The following is a 19774-nucleotide window of genomic DNA, read 5'->3' on the forward strand; positions in this document are numbered from 1 at the left end:
AGAGAACTTATCATTTTCAAGCAGAGCTTTCTCCATCAACTTTGTCTTTTTCACAAAATACAGATTTCAAATAGCAATAGATAAAGTAATAAAGATTGGTTTCAAATCCTGGAATCAGCCAATTTTTAAACTATGAGTTATTCTTTTTCTGAAAAACTGGTATTTCTGTGCATCTGCAAATTCCATAAAAAAGAAATCCTATCGTGTTCACAGGAAGATCTTCATAAAGTGAGGGTTAATTTTGTAATATTTTAATTTAACTGTTTACACTTCACATTTCTGCACTATTCTTTAATATAACATATACAACCCACATAGTTGTGGACAAAAAATGGTAAATCCAGAAGTCACCATTATATAAATTCCCAAAAGAAAAGAATCTAAAAGAAGTGAAAAGAATTCTAAGAGAAGTGAAATTTAGCAACTATATTTACTATTTTTCTTTCTAAGTTTAGAATATCAGATTCAGAAAAAAATGTATCAGCATTAAATGTTACATTTAACAATACAACAGGAGGCTGTAGGGAGAGAGTTAACACTGCATGTCTGTTTTACTCAGGCTTTCCTAATCTCTGGGGGATGCCTGGAGCCATGGTAATGACCCCTGGCCAAACTCTGAGAACTAAACTGGAATGTTCACAGTCACTGGCTAAGGATGTTAGAGACAACAGGTCAGGATATATCAGGCTGTCAGCATTGTTTAAAGTAGGCATCAAGATTTATGATGTGCACCTGGTATCTGGTCAGGGTCCTAAGTTTTAGCCAGCAAGGCTGGCCACAGAAAAACATGTCCACGTGAGCCTCACAGAGGAAAGACATCAACATTTGTGTCTTATCTTCCTAGCATTCACCTGCATGTAGCTTCTTCCTGCTGTTCCTGTACTGCATCTTTTGCTGTAATAAACCTTAGCCAGGAGTACAATTTTATGTTAAGTTGGGGGAGTCCAGCAGATTAAAACTAATGGGCAGTTATGGTACTCCCATCAAAATAAACACCATTAAAACTTTTGGTTTGCCGTAACACCTACTTCTAAATGGTACATGATCATAATCACAATCTGCTTAAATGAATAAACCAATGTATAGGGTAAAAGTGAACACAGCAGTCACAAGACTACTATCCCTAGAAAGGGCTTGGTTGCAAGGTGGGCCCCTGACTGGCATCTGGTACTTAAATGATAAACAATTCCCTACACTGATATAAAACTCACCTTAAATGGTAAGTGTACCTAACTGTGCCTAACCCATTTGTCAAACAATAAAGTTTGTGCAAAACATATGACAGCCTTCTGGGAGACTCAAATTTTGGTACATGCTAGGCCACAATGACCAGCCCCAATGAAAACACTGGCACTGAGTTTAATGCCCCAGCTTGTAACACTTCACCTGTATTGTCACAAATCATTGCTAGAGCACATCGCGTGTAACTCCCCTGGGAGAGGTTCTTGGAAGCTTGTGCCTATTGTCCTCCAGACTTCACCCTATGCACTTTTCCCTCTGTCAATACTGTTTTGTATCCTTTCACTCTAAGAAGTCTTAGTTTTCTTATGACTATATGCTGAATCCTGTGAGTCCTCCTAGCCAATAACTAAACCTAGGGTGGCCGTGGGAACCCCAAACACAATCAGCATATTAAAAGAGAAGTGAGTATCTATTAGTCCAAATGCTGATATTCAAATCTGGGTTCAAGTTTCAATTCCAACACTTACTAGCTAAGCAATCCTAGAAATGTTACTCTTTATTTGCATATATCTGGGGCTCTTCATTCCTTTGAGAAAAACATGCCCACCTTATAGTCCCATTTCATTAAATTAAATGAGATAATGTACATCACTTAGGTATCAGCACACACTCAGTAAATATTAAATAGTATTTCTAGAGGTACTTTCTTAGATGAAACCAAAAACCAGGAACTTTTATACTTGTACTGATGCAATGATTATTCAAATAGTCATGCAGAGTACTACAAAAAGAAACTCAGAGGTAAACTTTAACTGAATCTTCAACACTGATTCTATGAGTGATTCCCAGTCCACATGACAGGATTCCTGGGTGAGCTCAAGCACATTAAACCCCATATAAAAATTTTTTATTCCTAGACTTATATTTATCTAGTCTTCAAACTGACATCCCTGAGGAAATATGAATGCACTAATTAATCAGCACTGGGACTGTGCCTGATGGTTACATTTCTCAACCGAATTTGCATTTTAATATAAGCCATTCACTTACGTATAGATGAGGGAAAAGTCCCATCAACACAAGTATGAAACCTCCACAGCTATAAGAGCAAGCCCCAAGGCAAAGAGAAGTACAACCCTGAAGTCATTCACTCCCAGCTATCAACTTACCCCAAAGTGGTTTTTCAAATGAATTCATATCCCAAATCCACATGTCCCACATTTCCTGTTGAAAAATAAATTTCCTAAAATCAGATTATTACAGAATAACTCTATCCTCCCCCCTTATTACTTCAGCCAACCTATCCCACTGGACTCTAAGTCAGCCATACCAGAGGGCAAAACTCCTGTCTTATTTAGCCAGATCTCTAATGCTGAACACGGGCACATAACAGGTGTTTCCCCAAAGCTTGAACATAATAGGTGCTCAGTTAATGTCTAATACATGAATAAAATATTACTGAGAGCCAAGTTCAGTGGAAAAAAACTATCGTTCCTCCTCTTAGAAATCTATCAGGATATTCACTTTCCAGGTGGGAAGGCCAAAGACACAGAGATAGCACCTGCAGCAGGTACTATTTATTCCTTTGTTTTTTAAAGATTGTGCCTATTTAGTTGATAGAGAGAGCACAAGTGGGGAGGAAGAATGAGACACAGACTGCCTGCTAAGCAGGGAGCCTGATGCAGGGCTCCATCCCAGGACCCTGGGATACTGACATGAGCCGAAGGCAGCCACATAACGGACTGAGCCCACGCAGGCGTCCCAGTACTGCTTATGCCTTACCCCCCTCCACATACACTATGGTTCACTCCATTAGATCTCCAACTGAATTCAGCTGATCATTCTCTGCTAGACTACCTTTTCTCTATTCATTCAAGCTAGCCATCGCTCTTCTATTCCTCTTCCTGGTGCAAGTAACCAAATCTCAACAAACAGGACCCAAGGGGAAAACTGTTGGGGACATTTAGGAAAAGTTACGCTGTCTCAGAGGTGTTGAAGGAGAAATTATACCTATAGTAGGGGAGCTATTTATGGGTGGGGAGGGAAAGCACACGGGAAGTGTATCTACACCTTCCTCTCAGTTTTACTGTAAACATGTAACTGCTCTAAAAAAAGTCTTTAAAAAATAAAACATGAAAGACTTACACAAAGAAAGGTGAAACCGCTCCTACTGGAGTAACCCTCCCACAAACAATAATTACAAACTCTGGCCCAAACATAAAAACCACTACTGAAAAGCACTGGATAGGTTACACAGGTGATGGGGATTGTGGAGGGCCCTTGTGATGAGCACCAGGGGTTGCATGGAAGTGTTGAGTCACTATATAGGACGACTGAAACTAATATTACACTGTATGTCAACGGGAATTCAAATAAAAACTTTAAAAAATTTTTTTTAAAAATTAGAGAAGCACTAAACAGCAACCAAAACACAGAAAAGGCACCCCTTGAAACAGGGGAACTATACTAGGTAAGATTTGCCTTTTTATGGCTGCTTGCCTGAAGGCAGAGACCACCCTGCATCATGTGCAGCAAGTAAAACTCAAGAAGGAGCTCTCACTCTCATTGGCTTGTGGCATCAAAGGATGAAGGCTGGGGCCAGTAGAGCAACTAGAAAGTAAGGAAGAAAATCCTAGATATATTTCTGTATGTAAACCTTACCACAATCCTTACCTAAGCCCTAAACACACAACACTGGAGACTCCAGAGGTCCCAAAGAAAAGAAATGGCTAAAATGGCTGAAAGAACTGAGTAAGAGATCAGGTTGTTGCCCAATGCAGGGGAAACAGAGTTTGGGATTTAAGTCCAGCCAGTTAACTGTCTGCTAGAACAACAAAGAATCAATACTCTTTCGGAGAAAACAGAATTATGGATCACAAAAGCATTTATAACATTCAGTATTCAACAAAAAATTACTAGACATGAAAATAAACAAGAAAATGTGACTATGGTTAAAAAAAAAAAAAAAGCAGTCAATATACTTTGGACACAAGATTACCCAGATGTTGGAATTAGTAGATAAGGGCTATAAAGCAGCTACTAACCATGTGCTCAAGAACTTAAGAATAATAAAGGAAGAGAAGTAACTCATCAGGTAAATACAAAGCATAAAAAGGAACCATTCAGGACCACGAAGAACACAAATAAATGAAGTCTGAAATATAGAATTCACTTCACAGGTTCAACAGCACATGAGAAGTAAGAGATACAGGCATATCTTAAAGATACTGTGGGTTCAGTTCCAGACCACCATAATAAATAAAGTGAGTAATATTAATTTTTTGTTTCACAGTACATATAGAAGTTTACATTTTAGTTTATTAAGATGTGATAGTATTGTGTCTAAAAAAACTAATGTACATATAAAAATATACTTCATCGCTAAAAAAATGCTAACTATTATCTGAGCTTTCAGAGTCGTAATCATTTTGCTGATGAAGGGTCTTGCCTCTGCGTTGATGGCTACTGACTGATCAGGGCAGTCGATGCTGAAGGTTGGGCTGACTGTGGCAATTTCTTAAAATAAGACAACAATGAAATGTGCCATATCACTGACTCTTCCTCTCATGAATAACTTCTCTACAGCATGCTAGGCTGTTTGACAGTATTTTACCGACAGCATAACTTCTTTCAAAATTAGAGTCAACTGGGGTACCTGGGTAACTCAGTTGCTTAGGTGTCCGCCTTCGGCTCAGGTCGTGATCTCAGGGTCAAGGGATGGAGCCCCGCTTCAGGCTCCCTGCTCAGCGGGGAATTCCCTTCTTCCTCTCTCTCTTCCCCTCTACCCTCCACTTTGTGCTCTCTGCTCTCTCTCAAATAAATAAATAAAATCTTGAAAAAAAATTAGAGTCAATTTTCTCAAACTCTACTGCTGCTTGACCAACTAAATTTATATGATATTGTAAATCCTCTGCTGTCATTTCAACAATCTTCACAGCATTTTCACCAGGAGTAGATGCTATCTCAAGAAGCCACTTTCTTTGCTCATCACAAGAAACAACTCCTCATCTATGCAAATTTTATCATGAAAGTGCAATTCAGTCACATCTTCAGACTCTACTAATTCTAGTTCTCTTGCTATTTCTACCACATCTGCAGTGACTTCCTCCACTGATGTCTTGAACCCCTCAAAGTCGTCCATGAGGGCTGGAATCAACTTTTTCCAGAGTCCTGTTAATGTTGATATTTCAGCCTCTTCCCATGAATCACACATTATGTTCTTCATAGCGTCTAGAGTTTCCAGAAGGTATTCAACTGACTTTGCCCGGATCCATCACAGGAATCATTATCTATAGCAGATATAGCCTTACAAAATGTATTTCTTAAATAATAAGACTTAAAAGTTAAAAATACTCCTTGATCCATGAGCTAAAGAATGGATACAGGGTTAGCAGACATGGAAACAACGTCAATCTCATTGTGTATTTCCATCAGCGCTCTGGGGTGACCAGGTCTATTGTCAATTAGCAGTAAAATATTCAAAGGAATTTTTATTTTTTCCTGAGCTGTAGGTCTCAACGATGGGCTTAAAACCATGTTGTAAACAGATGTGCTATCATTCAAGCTTTGTTGGTCCATTTCTAGAGAAAAGGCCAGGATTTAGCATAACTCTTAAGACCTGGGATTTTCAGAATGATCAATGAGCACTGGTTTCAACCTAAAATCACCAGTTGCATTAGCTCCTAATAAGAGAGTTAACCTGACCTCTGAAGCTTTGGAATCAGGCACTGACTTCTCCTGTCTAGCTATGAAAGTCCTAGATGGCATTTTCATGCAACAGAAAGCTATTCTGTCTATACTGAAAATCTGTTATTTAGTGAAGACATCTTCATTAATCACCCTGGCTGGATCTTCCGGGTAAGCTGCTGCCACTTCTTCATCAGCACTTGGTGCTTCACCTTGCACTTTTACGTTACAGAGATGCCTTCCTTCCTCAAACCTCACGAACCACCCCGCCTGCCAGCTTCAGACTTTTCTTTGCAGCTTCCTCACCTCTCTCAACCTTCATGGAACTGAAGAGAATTAGGGGCTTGTGCTGGATTAGGCTCTGACTAAAGGGAATGTTGTGGCTGGTTTGATCTTCTATTCATACCACTAAAACTTCCTGCATATCAGTAATAACACTGTTTGGCTTTCTTATCACTCTTCACTGGAGTAGCACTTTTACTTTCCTTCAAGCACTTTTCTTTTGCATTCCCAACTTGGTTGGCAGATTATACAGAGCTTTCGCCCTATCTCAGTTTCAACATGCTTTCCTCACTCAGCTTAATCATTTCTAGCTTTTGATTTAAAATAAGAGACATGTAATGCCTCCTTTTACTTGAACACCGAGAGGCCACTGTAGGGTTAGAATTGGCCCAATTTTCATATTCTTGTGTCCTGGTGAACAGGGAAACCCAAGGAGAAGGGGGGAGAACGTGAGAGGGGGTAGACGACAGTCGGCAGGTGAAGCAGTCAGAATACCCATAACATTTACCAATTAAGTTCACCAGATCTTATATAAGCACAGTTTGTGGCAGCTCAAAACAAGTGCAATAGTACATCAAAGCTCACTGATCAAAGGTCACCATGACAAACATAATAATAATGAAAAAGTCTGAAATATTACACAAATTGGACATAAAAAATTTGACATAGAGACTCAAAGTGAGTAAACACCACTGGAAAATGTCAACAGACTTGCTCAATATAGGGTGCCACAAACCTTCAATTCGTAAAAAACATGGTATCTGCAAAGTACAATAAAATGAGGTATGCCTGTAAAGGCTCAGTCAATTTAAAGATACATAAAAAGCAAGTATCCAATCTGAAGATCTGAAAGAAAAATTTTTTAATGAACAGAGAGCCTCAGTGAATTATGGTACAATACCATAAAGTTTAATGTATGTGAAATCAAAGTGCCAAAAGGAGAAAATTATATAAAAATTATATATACAGAAAAGTTAATGCAAAAATAACAGCTAAAAATGTCCACAACTTGGAGAAATCACAAATCTAAGTCCAGTGACCCCTACGCATGATAAATACAAAGAAAATCCCAACTAGAGCTCATCATATACAAAAGCTAAACACTAAAGATACAGAGAATAACCTGGAAGCAGCCAGAGGGAAAAAAGACATACTATATACAGAGGTAAAAAATGGCTGACTTCTCATTATATGAAACAATTTTCAGGTAAAGAGAAGCCAAAACAACTCATCTCTTTGCAGACCTGCACTACAAGCAAGGCTAAAGGAAATTCTTCAGGCAGAGGGAAATGACACCAGATCTGTAAGGAGAAAGGAAGAACAGAAGCAATGGTAAATGTAGGAGCCAACGGAAAAGCCTGATTCCTCCCTCTTGTTTTTTTTTTTTTTTTCCTTTAATTTTTATTTAGGGATACCTGGGTTCAGTCAGTTAATTGTCTGCCTTCCGCTCAGGTCATGATCTTCGGATCCTGGGATTAAGTCCCCTATCAGGCTCCTTGCTTAGCATGGAGCCTGCTTCTCCCTCTGTCTGCTGGTCTTCCTTTTTGGGTGCTCACTCTCTCTCTCTGACAAAATCTCTTTTTAAAAAATTTTATTTATTTGAGAAAGAGAGAATACACAAGGTAGAGAGTACAAGCAGGGGAAGGAGCAGAGGGAGAGGGAGAAGCAGGCTCTCCATTGAGCAGGGATCCCAATGTGGGGCTTGATCTCGGGACCCTGAGATCATGACCTGAGCCAAAGGCAGATGCCTAACCGCTTAACCAACAGAACCACACAGGTGCTCCTCCTTCTTGCTTTTTTAAAAGACATACGCTGACTAAATTAAAACTCTTAACTTTGTGCTGCAGTTTAAAAAGCTCATAGTTGGATCTTGGGAGCAGGCGGGCGGTCCTACGGGAGGCAAGCCGCCGCCGGTTCCCACCCCTTGCCTCTCGGCGCCCCCTCAGTGCTCTTAGCTGAGTGTCCCGCGGGGCCTGAAGCGTTTACTTTGAAAAAATTAGAGTGTTCAATGCAGGCCCGAGCTGCCTGGATACCGCAGCTAGGAATAATGGGATAGGATCCCGGTTCTATTTTGTTGATTTTCGGAACTGAGGCCATGATTAAGAGGGATGGCCGGGGGCATTCGTACTGCGCCGCTAGAGGTGAAATTCTTGGACCAGGGCAAGACGGACCAGAGCGAAAGCATTTGCCAAGAATGTTTTCATTAATCAAGAACTAAAGTCGGAGGTTCGAAGACGATCAGATACCGTCGTAGTTCCGACCATTAAAAAAAAAATAAGTAAGAAAAGAAAGTAAAAGAAATTTTAAAAAAACAAAAAACAAACAAACAAAAAACCTCCTAACTTTGTAGTGCATTAATTTCTTAATATGAAGATGTAATATGTGAAAAAATTAGAGGAAACAACAAAGGTGGGAGTTAAGTGGAACTACATAGTTGCCAGGGACTTGTTTTACGTGAAATACTATAACCTAGCACCCACTCATAATATTTACAAAGAAATCCCAGGAGATTGAAATTAAGAATAACCTCTGTTAGCCTGATAAAGGATATCTGCCCCAAATCTATAGGAAACAAAACAGTTTCTCATAAAGTGGTGGAAGCATTCTCTTTCAAGTTAGTGAAAGGATAAAATGTATTCTGGCACTTCTTCCTGTTAAGAATGTACTAGAAATTCTACCCAGAAGAGTAAAACAAAAGATTTAGGAATTGGAAAGAAGAAGAAAAACAAAGAAAGTGATAGAAAAATCCAAAACAATAAAGACCATGAGAACTAATGAAAACTTTTGGCAAGACTGCTGGATACAAGTTTAACAGGCAAAATTCGATAAATTTTTATTGCCAATAACTAGAATATTGCTTAAAAAGTTCTTTAAAAAATAAAAACATCATGGTCAAATATGGATAGTTTATTAAAGAAATAGATTCTCTCAATATTAATCTATATACTTAATACAATTCCAATCAAAAATCTCAATATAATTTTCTTTACAGAACTGTAAAAGCAGGCTAAAATCACATGGGAGAACAAAGACATGAAAGTCAATAAAATTTTGAACAAGGTGAAAGTACTTTGTCTACCATATACCAAGCTACAGTAATTAAGTCAGTGCGATCCATGGCAGAGAGATAGATTAAGGAACCAGTAAAACAGAAGAGAGTCCAGAATCAGACCCACATGAATATGCAACTTGATATAGGACAGAGGTGGCACTACAAATCAGTGCGAAAAAGACAGGCTGTTTAATAAATGTTCATCCACATGTAAAGATGAAATAAAACTCCTATCTCATGCCATACAAAAGAACAATTCCAGGTGAATTAAAGTTTAAGGATATATATTCTACAACTTTAAACTAAAATATAGGCAAGTATCTTCTTATCTTTGGGTAAGGAAGAATTTCTTAATACTCAAAAAGCACACACCATAAAAGGAAAAAGTAATCTCCACTACATGAAAGTTAATTAAAAAAAAAAAAGAAAAAAGATTTTATTTATTTATTTGACAGAGAGAGAGCACACAAGCAGGGGGAACAGCGGAGGGAGAGGGAGAGGCAGGCTCCCCACTGAGCAGGGAACCCAACATGGAGCTCCATCTCAGGACCCTGGGATCTTGACATGAGCTGAAGGCAGACAACTGACAGATGCGTCCTAAAAATTAATTTTTAAAATATAACCAAAGATGTCATCACAGATAGTCAAATGATAAACCAAAGACTAGGGGAAAATAACCAAGAAAAGATTAATATCAGAATGTATTAAAAACTTTTCCAATTCAAAAACAACACACAAGTGAAAAATGGCATGGTAATGGGCAAATGAGAGGCAAGGAAACATATATAGCCAATGAATGTATGAAAATATGCTCAACTTCAGTAGTCTGCAGAAAAATGAATTTGACCTCATTGAACTGGCAAAACACAAGTGTTAGTAAGGAATAAAGAAATGTGACACTCATACAATGTTGTTCCTAGTAATTTGGCACAGCCACTTTGGAAAGCAATCCAGCAATATCTAGAATAGCTGAAGAAACCACTACCCCATTATTCAGTAATTCAACTTCAGGTACGTACCCTGGAGAAACTCTCACACATATAAGGAGACATGCACAAAGACTACAGCATTGTTTATAATGGGGGGGGGGGGGTAGGGGGAAGGTAACAACCTAGATACACAGCAAGAGGAAATGGGTAAATAAATTGTGTAACAGAATATACAGGCAGTTAAAATTAAACAAGAACTTTATGCATCAACATGGGTAAACACTGTTGAATGAAAAAAAGCAATACATGCAGGATATGTACAGTATGTTCCATTTATAAAGAGTTTTAAAGCTATTCGAACAAGACATTATTCATAGACACAAACACATATTGTAAAGACAGAATAACATGTAGAAATATAATATACCAAATTCACATTATGGATATTTCTGAGGAGGGAGGGAAGGACTTCAATAATACTGGACCTTTTTTTACATAAAATAAATTGTGGCAGACTACTACAATTTGGTTTCTTACCCAATTCCTATTTTCCTATTTGGTCTTACAAATCAAACTGCTCTAAGAGTGGCAATTTACACATCTTGGCTTGCACAGTGGATTAAGGTAGCCAATAAGATAAAATCAAAAATCACTGGATTGGGCCATGGGAAAGATACTGAAAGGGTAAGGACTTCATGGGGACATGGGCCCTTTGCCTTACTCCCTTTATCCTCCAATCTGGGATAAGAACATGAGGGATGGAGTCACAAGGACCTGCTCAGCAACCATGAGATGACCTTGAGAAAGAAAGCTACAAGCTAAGGACTGTAAAGCAGAAAGATAGATGCACAGTCTTTGTTGACCACATAGCTGCCATGTCCTGGGAGGAAAAAAGGTCTCTTTTAAAGCACCTTTTGGTGGGGGTGGAGGGGGGCGCGGAGTAGGGATCTTTCAAATGCAGCCAAACCTAATGCTACAATTAGAAGCAGAAGAAAATAGGGGGGAAGATGTTAAGACATAGGGGAAAGGAAGATTCTGCTACTGTACTTTTCTATGTTTTTAATTTTTTATTAAAAACTCTTTCACTGGGCGCCTGGGTGGCTCAGTGGGTTAAAGTCTCTGCCTTCTGCTCAGCTAATGATCTCGGGGTCCTGGGATTGAGTCCCACATCAGGCTCTCTGCTCAGCAGGGAGCCTGCTTCCCACTCTTCCTCTCTGCCCTGCCTCTCTGCCTACTTTGATCTCTGTCTGTCAAATAAATAAAATCTTAAAAAAAAACAAAAACAAAAACAAAACAACTTCTTTCACTTCCCAGATTTGAAACAGAGATTCTCAAATGTTAACCACAGACAACTGCTGGCCCACAGATCAAGAAAAAATACAAAGGCAACACATACAATTTATGAGGTGGGCAACCAGAGTGGATAAAGAACTCACTAGAAACTGGCCAACCACTCTTGGAGAATGCCTACAGCTACTACGGTTTTGCTACCAGCACTGCTGCGGCCGGTTTGGATGACAAACAATCCCACAGTCTCTTGGCTCTGGGCTAGGGATGAGAAAAACCAAAAACAATCTGCAGACTAAACGGAAATCTCTGCTGTCATTCCCTTTCCCTATTTTTCCTTTTCCATGCATTCCCCAGAGCTCAGGGCCATAGTATTCTGTCTCCACAACTGGTTCATCAGAGGAGCAAAAATATCACAGAACAGTAGTACCTTCAGAGGAAATTCAGTTGTCTTTTACAATCGCAAACAGGAAGGTTCTTTTGAGAACTACTTCACCTAAAACACTGTCTGATGTTACTTCGATATTAACTCAAGTGACCTTCTCCGATCTAAAAGGTTTTAAAATTTGTTCAACAGACCAGATGAAAACATAAGTTTGGAATGAAGGTAGGTTTTAGATTCCGGCCCCAGATAATGGTCTGAAATAGTTATCATGTGAAAAACAACAGAAGAAACAACGACAAAAACTCTTATTCACTTACTGGCCTGTTACAGAAAGATAATGATCTAGTCAGTCATGATTTATCACAGGTACCACGCAGTGCAAAACATGCTCTTCATCTTTTTTCTTTAGCTAGTCAGCAATATGGTACCTTCGTTTTTGTGGATTTTTTTTCAACCCTAATTTGATTTCGCACTTACTCGGTTTCTCCCTAATGCCACTTAATTTCGTTTCTCAGCTTGTAACATCAGTGGTTGTTCTGCATTCTCTCCTGCTGATTTTACTCACTTTCTGGCCTCTTGCCTTTTGTTTCTGTGAATAGCTATTCTCTGCCTCACTCCCTCAGTATGGTTTTCCCTACTCTCAGATGGCTTCTGCATGGATACTAACTGAGATCCACACGAGGCCCTATCATCCCAAGAGCCTTTTTCCTGGAATTTTTTTTAGCCCTTTGGGGGTAGATGATAGGATTTGCTTCCTGATCTCACAACCAAACAAAACCAAAAAACCACAGTGATCAGGATGTTTACATTTAAGAATGTAATAGAAAGCTGACAGGAAAAGTTTTTTAAATCCCTGAAAGAATCTTGCTATATTCACATCAATAACCCAAAACATTTCTGCATTTTTTTTTTCAATTCCACTGAATTCTCAAAATCGTATTCTGCTAAAACCTCTGAATACTTGGGTTCTCTCTCCTTCCTACTTACACTAAACAGTTGCACATGTATTTTTTTATTACCAATAAGAATGTAACTAAAAGATAATTTTTTCTGCAGATGACCTTTTTCCACTTCAGATTTAGAGAATTTAAGAACTGTGTTCACACACAAGCAGATTTTTTTCAAAAACACATACTTTGTTACAGTCTGGATTTAGCTTCCTTCTTATCACTATAAATTCAGAGGAATAACTAAAATAGTGAAGATACATTTAAACATTATCGAAGAGCATATACTTTTTAATGAATATAAAATAATTTTACAGCTTTAACAAGAAGTACGAACAGCACTGCAGAGAACAGTTAAATTTAACTACAACTCAGTTTTGCATTTTGCTGTGCTGTTAAGTGTAGTACTGCCCTATATACATGAAGTGTGTGATTACCAAAAAAAGAACAGCAAAGCAGTCTTAAAGGAGAAGATGAAAGCTTTACCTGATACAGCAAAGTTTATGGTTTTATGATAAAGAAACTTAATCTTGAGGGAGAGTTATTTTAAAAGGAGCAAAGCAGAAAGTGAGAGAAATAATAAAAGCTACGTATTGTTCTATTTCTCCACAGAAGAGTTGTTTGTTTTTGTTTCATAAAAACCAAATGCAATGTGTGGATTTGTTAGACTTCTGAATCTATAAACTAACTCAAGACATTTTAGGGACCATCGACGGAAATCTGACCACACACTGGGTATTAAATGATACTAAAGAATTACTGTTAATTTTACCAGGAATAACAACAGCATTATGGCTAGATTTGAAAAAATTTTCTCATTTTTAAAAGATCCATACTAAAGAATGTTAGAGGTAAAATGACATGATGTATTACTTTAAAATATTTGGGGCTTGGGGGTCAGGGGCGGAGGAATTGAGAGGTGAAACAAATCTTAATCTTTGCTGAATATCAAAGACGGAGACAGCTTTAAGTGGGTTCGTTTTATTATTTCTTCTACTTTTATATATGTTGGAATTTTTTTGAAATACAAAGAAATAACTTTTAAGTTTATTCCAGATAGCTAAAAGCTAAATTAGGATTATGAATGGTTTAACATTCTACTCTGGCAAGCCAAATACTGCAAACATTAGTATTTTGTGAACAAAATCAAGGCATCAATACATTCATTCACTTAATTTCAATTTAGTAATACCTATTTACTATATGCTAAGCATTTCACCAGACCTGAGAGAGCAAAGAAGAGTTAGACAATGTCCCTGTTGCTAGGGACAGGACAGTCACCATGAATACCTGTATATAAGATTCCAGGTGGTCTGGCAGAGGGCACGGAGCACAGCAGCCACAGACAGAAGACAGAGAGGGAAAATGTCAGACTACCTGTCATGTTCCATACACATTACAACCAGGTATCACTGCCACCCAAATGGGAGAGGAACCGCTAATGAAGCTGTGTGTGTCTTTACACAAGACTCTACCCCAAGCATAAATGAATCCAAATCTGTGGGTATGGGGTTCCTCTACAGATGACTGTGTATGAGAAAATTGTAGCCTAACAACAAACCTTTCAAGTGGGTTTTATATTCATGTTTCAGCTGAGGAAGCTGAAGAGTCATAGGTTTTAAGGGTAAGCAAAACTGCACATTTGAAGACCTGAAAGGTCTAAGAGGTCAGAAAAGAATCTGGAGAGCAGTACATAAAACCAAAAAGAACCAAATTCTCAGAAAGTTCTCCACAAGGCTAACTGCTATAGAGGAAGGTTAAATGACACTGGGAGCTGTGTTTGTCAACATTTAGCAAGCTTCAGTGGGTTGGGTGACTTAAACATGACACTAAAAAACATTAGAGGTGGCACCTGGGTGGTGACTCATTCAGTTAAGTGTCTTCCTTTGGCTCAGGTCATGATCTTGGGGTCCTGAGATCACCCTTTGATGGGCTCCCTGCTCAGAGGGGAGCCTGCTTCTCTCTCTCCCTCTGCCCTGCTCCCTGCTCATGTCCCCTCTCTCTCAAATTAAACATTGGTGGGGGGGGGGGGGGCATCTGGATGGCTCACTGTTAAGCAGCTGACTCTTGGTTTCAGCTCAGGTCATGATCTTGGGCTTGTGCTTGAGCTCAGCGAGGAGTCTGAAGATTCTCTCCCTCTGCCCCTCCCCACATTCATGCACCCTCTCTAAAATAAATAAATAGATCTTTTTTAAAAAATTAAAAAATAAAACACATCAAAGTGTCTCATAAACTGTGCTAGGTAAAGAAATGAAACATTACTCAAGACTTTAGAATATTTCAAGCTTTACTACTAATCCCATTAGGCATATGCTGTGTAAGGCTGGATAAAACAAAAAATACCTAGAGTTCCTAAAGCTAGAAAGGCTATTCTCTCCTTTAATGGGGATAGAAGTTAAAGCAGAAGGAAAGCACAATAAGGGCTGCTTGGCACTTACTGAGTGCTCGGTGTGTTCAGAGGCACTCTGTCGCACAGTCCTCCCAACGAGTAGTGAGCGAGGTACTCTTCCGCTCATCACCTCACTGACAGAGAAAACCAACACTTTGAAGGGGTTGGGTAATTTGGCCAAAGTCACACAGTTTGTCAAGACCAGAATTCAAAATCAGTCAAGTCCCAGTAATATCTGTACCCTTTACAGTCTACCTCCAGAACTCATATAAATGAAATCATAGTATAATGTATTCTTTTTCTACCTTTTGACTCCAACGTGTTTTTAAGATTTGTCCACATTGCTGTATTAACAGTTCATTAACTTTTGTCAATGGGTTCACCAACTTTTCTCTGGTGCCACAAAGCAGGAGGTGGCAAACTGCTATTTTTACAAACAAAATTTTATGGGAACATTACCACACTTATTCTGTGTCTTTATGAAGGACCTACAGCTGCTTTGGCACTGTCACGGCTATGCTGAGTAACCACACCAATGGACTATGGGGACTGCAAGGCCTAAAACACTCACTGTGTGGGACTTTACAGAGAGTTTGCGGACTTCTGCCCTAGAGCATTGACTGCAATGGTACACTTGATATTGTCCAAGTTTACAATCAATGTACTTTTCATATGCATTTCCTTGTTGACAAATATTTAATGCCTATTCATTTTTCTCCTATGAAATGGCTTTTCTATTGCCCATTTATCTTTTTCACACTGGCACAGATGTGTGACATATAGACATGTGTATAGAGACTGTGTATGTAGACATATAGATGTGTGTATATTACTGTAATAAAAATTTTGCCAATTGTTAGAAATTCTTCTATTCCTGTACTTGTGACTAGTCTCTGCATTCTGCCACAAAGAAGAAATAAAAGATCTTAATTTTAATACAGCCACATTTATTAATCTTTTCATGTTAACAATTATGCTTTTAGCATCTGGTTAAGATAGCCTGAGGTTATAAAATACTCTAATATTTTATTCTGAAGGCTTATGTTTTTCATTTCATAATTAACTTTTTAATCCATCTGGAATTCGTTTTTTTAATATGGTGTGAGGTAAGAAATCTTTTTTTCCCCAGTGTGGCTAAATAACAATACCGACATCATTTACAGAGTATTCCATTCCCTTATTTGATTTGTAACACTAGCTCTGTTATATATCAGATTTCCAAGTATGCAGAGTTCTATTTTTCACCTTGATTTTCTTCCATTACCCATTTGTCTATCCTTGCCGTATTATTACATGATCTCAATTACTAATGTTACACATTAAGGATTAAAATCTAGTAGGACAAGTGGTCTTCAGAAATATCTTGGTTATTCATGGCCAAATTTTAGAAATAACTTGTCAAGTTCCAAAAGAACAAAGAAATAAAAACCATACCCTGTGGATCTTTACTGAAATAGCAATAATTTTTCTATTAATGACAGATTGATAAATTTATAAGACATAGTCTTTCTCCCTATGAGCATGGCTGGCCCCCAAATTTATTTGGGTCTTCTTTAATGTCTTCCAATATGGCTTTTATAACTTTCTATATAAAGATCTTGCCACCTCTTTTTATATTTATTCCTAGGTAGCTTTTTTTTTTTTTAAACTGTTGTGAAGTATCACTTTTCTTTTATTATGAGTTGTTAGGTTATAATAACAGCACTAATTTTACTAAATTGATCTTATATTCAGGTAACTATTATAAACCCTAAAGATTTATCTGTGGATTTGAATTTCCTATGACAATATTCATAATGACTTTAAAGAAGACCATTTTGTTCATTCCTCACAGCCTTGTAACTTTCTTTTTCCCACCAGTGCACTGCTGGCGAGATGGGGTAGCTGATTTTTAAAGCAATATTTTAAGAAAGTTATGGAATTTCTCTCTTATTTCTTAGTTTTTTGTATCCTAAAGGAATACTGAATTTTAATCAATTTTTTCCTACATCATTTCAGATGACACTTTTTTTTATTAAGAAATTTAGAAATTAAAAGATATTTCTAATGCATGACCTAGCTTGCCTTGGAATAAACCCTTTATTCAATATGTATTTCCTTCATACATTACTGAATTCAACTTGCCTAATTAATTTTGATAGCCTCTTGCTCGTAAGCCATATTTTTATACTCTCTGAACCTATTAAACATTTATTTTCTATTCTGTACCTAACAACTAGACTATCTGCAGTTTCTGAATGCCATATTATACAGTTTCCTAGTTGAGCTGATTAACTCATGGTGACTTATCTGAAGTGTTTTTGGTTTTTTTTAATTGTGAGCTCATGTTCCTAGAGACTTTATCTGTGTCAACTCCCTGAGGTCTGTGTTCCCCATATTCCTTCACAGGCAATTTGCTTCACAAGCCTAACAACCTGAGACCACTTTCACAAAATTCCTGGCTTGGGTTTTTTTGCTCCATTCAAGTAGTATGAGCTCCAACCCCAAATCCAGTGAAAGTAAACTTGTCATTACTCTTTCTCAAGAAAGACTTACCTCTGCAGTGAAAGATTGAGACAGGGAGCCTGCCTTACCCCACTCAACCTTTCTCCCCGCAATGTGGGACAAACGTTTCATTTTTTCCCCTAGTTTACCCATCAGCACCTTTCTAGGAGTTTCAGCTTTACACACGGTCTCTGCATCTTCCCACCTTGCTTGATCCCTCGACTCTGCCTAGCACCCCATAGTCACTCTGCAAAATCCAAAGCTCTAGGCTTCTGGGGATCTACAGATACTGGAACCCCCAGCATAACGGCCAGCATCACTTTTAGTTTATCTCTCTGGATTCAAGATTTCTTGTTTTCGACCCCTGAGGAGTTCGTTACTTGTCAGTTCAACTCTACGTTTTAAAAAATATTTTGAATATTTAGTCCAGTATTTTTAATGGTTCATAAAGGGGAACTTTAAAAAAAAATCTTTAATCTGTCACAATTCCAGAAATTGAATCCTCTTAACATTCTGAATAGTCTGCTAGCTGAGCATTTTTCCCCAGAAGAAATGTGTATCTACTCCTAAATGCCAAAGGAAAAATAATTCATATTCAGTTTACAAATATCTACCGAACACTACTATAGGCCCTTGCATAAATCAGTAAATTAAACAGAGACTGATGCATTCAAAAACTCTATGAGAAAGGAGAGGTGCAGACAGCAAACAAAAAATGTAAGTAAACTGAGTTATATCACAGAAAGCAGTAAGAGCAATGGGAACGAAAGAAGAAATAGAGGAGTTGGGTAGAAGGATCAGGAGTAAGGGGCTGGGGGCACTATCTTCAACAAGGCACCTATTACTGTATTTCCCCACAACATTAAAACGATTATTTTGTATTAAACATAAAATTACAAGAAACTATGAATATTTTCTCTTCTCTTGATGTGAAGTATGATGGTAAGCAACCTACGGACTTGTTAATACTATATGACTCCACCCACTTCAAAGAAACTGCAGCACATTTTAATATCAATAATTGGAGATGATGCTCAAAAAGTTATGATGCTACCTATTCAAAAAATAAAACTGAAATAAAGGGAATTTAAAAATAAACTTATGGGGGCACCTGGCTAGCTCAGCTGGAAAAGCATGTGATTCTTCATCCTAGGGTCATGGGTTCAAACCCCTCACTGGGTGTAGAGATTACTTAAATAAACCTATAAAAAAATGTTTTAAAAAACTTATGATAGGATAAAAGTAGACACTTAAATATTTACTAAAAAAAAGTTAAATGAGTATTAACTTTTATATTTCTAAAGACACTTAAAATTAAATTATCACCATTAGGCAGTTCTTATAAATGTTAAATTTACCCAACCCAAAAGGCAATTAGTCCAATTATATCTTCTTGTATCTTTTACAGAGACGTACCCTATTTATAACTCTTTGAAACGTGCTTTTCTCTTTCCGTAAGAATCATGTCTGAAGTTGACTTATTAAATCATGCCTTAAAATATTTAACTCCAAGTCCAAGACAGTACTTTTCAGTCCTGTAATTACTTTATTTATCTATTTGACAGAGAGAAAGAGAGCAAGCACAAGCAGTCGGGGAGCAGGAGAGGGAGAAGCAGGTTCCCCGTTGAGCAGGAAGCCCAATGTGGGGCTTGATCCCATGCCCCTGGGATCATGACCTGAGCCAAAGGCAGATGCTTAACTGACTGAGCCACACTGGTGCCCCAGTCCTGTGATTATTTTCATTGCTTTTCTCCATATCACTCAATTTTTCCTTCCATGTCTTGTAAAGTAGACAATAAAGCTGGAGCTTTATAAACACTGTGTTATAATTATATACAATAGGTGATCTCTCTCTCTTTTAATGATAGAGGTAATAAATACTGATGGTAATGAATGAATGTTCTAGCAAAGCCACTTTTATTTGTCTCTCAAATAAAACATCCTAAGGACAGGACCTATAAAACTTAAAAGATTTACTTGCCAACAAAAGAACCTTTACAGGAAACTTGCAACCCTTTTTTTCAAGACAAAAAATTAGAAATGGTTCCATGTAACAAAATAAACTTGAGAATGCTGCCGGATGCAGACAAACAACAGCACTTTAACACAATATCATACAAAAATCAGGTGAGGGAATGATGCTTAAAGTTC

At 37.9% G+C, this 19774-nt stretch overlaps 1 protein-coding gene across 1 annotated transcript in view; it reads right to left on the reverse strand.

Moving 5' to 3' along the window:
• GALNT1 (polypeptide N-acetylgalactosaminyltransferase 1) overlaps window positions 1-2406 on the reverse strand; it is a 78767-nt gene extending 76361 nt beyond the window's left edge. Inside the window, exon 1 of the mRNA XM_032309118.1 lies at window positions 2352-2406. The gene's annotated coding sequence lies outside the window, so the exon portion shown is untranslated. The remainder of the gene's footprint in view (window positions 1-2351) is intronic.
• Window positions 2407-19774: the final 17368 nt, after the last annotated feature.

The sequence above is a fragment of the Mustela erminea genome, chromosome 13 (genome assembly GCF_009829155.1).
Source record: "Mustela erminea isolate mMusErm1 chromosome 13, mMusErm1.Pri, whole genome shotgun sequence".
NCBI lineage: Eukaryota > Metazoa > Chordata > Mammalia > Carnivora > Mustelidae > Mustela > Mustela erminea.